Genomic DNA, 2843 nt, shown 5'->3' on the forward strand with positions numbered 1-2843 from the left:
TAAGTAGATTGTAAGTCAAAGAAACAGTATAAATCATAAAATAAAAATTAAATTTATGCAATATTCAGAAAGTTAATTAAATATCAATTAATTAAAAATTAAATATTTCAAAATAATATTCAAAAATTAAAATTAAAATATGAATCCAAATATATGACTGGCAATTCTAACAGTTTGGGGATAGGATATAACACAAAGTTCTAGCATGTGGTAAACATGGACAGTGTCCATGATAATTACTGGTGGCCAGGTGTCAATTGTGGGACTGAACTACTGCTATTTCCTTGATATCTGTCCTGTAAACCTACACAGAATCATGACCCATAGGGTGCAGAAGTCCAGTTGTAGAGTATGCTGATGAAAATATTTTGCTGCTGTATACAAAAGAATAATTGAAAGACTGCTGCTGCATACCTCTTTTTCTCCTGTGCTTAATTGTTTGCCCTATTTGGTGGGTTCTTTCCATTCTCATTTATGGAGTTGTGGTCATTTTGCTCCCCTCTAGAACATCTTTTAGTAGTCTGTGTAGGGTTGGCTTTGTCATCATGAAATTCTTTAGTTGCTCTTTGTCATGGAAGTATTTCACTTCTCCATTATACTTGAAAGAGAGTTTTGCAGGATATATCAATCTGCATTTGAATTTGTTTTCTTGTAAGACTTGAAGTACCTTGCTCCATGCTCTTCTTGATTTGATGGTTTGTGAAGAGAAATCTGCTGTTATTCTGATGGATTTTCCTTTAAACGTGATCTGTTTCTTTTTTTAGGGGCTTTTATTATACTGTTCCTGTGCTGAATTTCTGGGATTGTGATTATTATATGACTGGGTGTGTTTTTGATGGGGTTGATGTTATTTGGAGTTCTATATGCTTCAGTTACTGAGTGTCAGATTGTTTCTTCATATTTGGGAAGTTTTCTACTATTATTTCTGCCCATATTTTTTTAAATGTCTTTTGTATTGACTCCTTTCTCATTGATACCTATTAGTCTCACATTGTCATATTTGCATCGTCTTGCAAATGATGAATTACTTTTTCCTGCATCCTAGTTCACTAGCTGCAATGGTGTCTTCAAGGTCTGAAAGTCTATTTTCACTTTCATTCCAACGGTTTTGCCAGCTTGTGATTAAGGTTTTAATCTCCTGTATATCACTTTGAATCTGCTTCATGCATTCTATTTATTTCCTGTATTGCTCATTCAAGGATTCCATCATTTTTCTTTTCTTTTTTCTTTTTTTAAAAATTTTTTTTTATTTTTTTGAAGGAACCAGGGATTGAACTCACGGCCTTGCACTTGCCAGGCAAGTGCTTATTCTACTGAGACATCTCCCTCAACCAGTGTCTTCTTTAGAAGCACTTATTAATTCTTTCATTATAGTTATCTTTTCTTTTTTTACTTCAGAATTTATTTCTGATCTGATTTCCTCTATACCTTTCTGTAGTTGTTTCTTTACTTCAGATGCTATTATTTCAGAGATTTCATGTTTGTGCTTTCCAATTTCTTCTCAGTTATTGTCTCCTGCATTTGTTCTGGGTGGGCTTGAGGCCTAAGGATGCATTTTGCTCCCTCTCTTTGTCATTTTGTATATCATTGTCTCTGGCCTTAGGTGTAGAGCTTTGGTAGAGTTATTACCTTAGCACCAGGTCAGGATCTAATAAGTACAAACTTGTCCAGGTGGGTGTGGCTTGGGTCTGGCTGCTGTACTCCACTTCTTCCTGCTGCAGCTCTTGGAAATGAACCCACTGTGTCACTCTGGCAAGATGTTCTGCTCCTGGATCAGCTGGGTGGGTCTTGCCTCTACCTCTCTGCAGGGAGCTTTGCCACAGGGTTCTACACTGGACCTGTCTGATGGAGGAAGTTCCACATATGTGCCTGGCCTGGGTGCTGGCAGAAATGAGGATCCGGAGGACCAAGAAGTGGTTCCACCTTACACTGACCCTGTGTGCTGGCTGGAATGAGGATCTGGTAGTCCCAATCACATGCTGGGCCAGGATTGAACTCAGGCCCTTGTGTTTGCCAGGGAAGCACTTATTCTACTGAGCCATCTTCCTGGCCCCCTGCTTGATTTCTTTATGCTAGCCTTTATTTCTGTGGAGGGACGGTATGTCAAGGTTGTTTTCATTTGCATTTCATGAATGTCTGGTGATGTGGAGCATTTTTCATGTATTTATTTGCCTCTTTTATTTCTTTTTTTCTGAGAAGTGTGTTCATCTTGGATGCCCATTTTTGGATTGAGTTTTTAATTTTGGGAGCCCTAATGATTTTTAGTGCTTTATAAATTCTAGATAGAAGACCTTTGTCTGAGTGCTTATTAGTTAAGTCTTCTTTTTCCAAATTTGTGGGTTATTAAATTTGCCAAACTGATACTTACAGTGGACAAATATTCCCAGTTGTGGAAAAAAAAGGTCAGAATTTGAGATTTAAAACATCTGTTTCTGTGATTTATCAGTACTGAAACCTTACATATACTCCCTTGTAAAACAAGGGAACAAAAGGTGTTGTATTTATGATTTCTAAAACCACTTCTGGGTCTCAGATTTTTGGCTCTGATCCAGAATGAATAGGCAAAGCACTGGATTTAATACAAGAAGACCTAGATCAAAGCCCTGTTCTGTTTCTTACTAGTAAAGATATAGAGAAGTAATTACCTGACCTGGCCTTACTGCATTTTTGTAAGTCAGATTGCAAGCTGCCTCATAAAGCCCAGATGGTGTATTTTCTTCCTCTCATCACACATATTTTGTACATTATATTTTAGCAAACTCAGAATTGTTCCTGCAGCTTTGTTTCTTTGTATTGGCTTCAGGCACTTGTAGATATAAAGGAAAATATACTTTTTTTTTTTT

Source organism: Octodon degus, unplaced genomic scaffold, assembly GCF_000260255.1.
Source record: "Octodon degus isolate 3935 unplaced genomic scaffold, OctDeg1.0 scaffold00196, whole genome shotgun sequence".
Lineage (NCBI taxonomy): Eukaryota > Metazoa > Chordata > Mammalia > Rodentia > Octodontidae > Octodon > Octodon degus.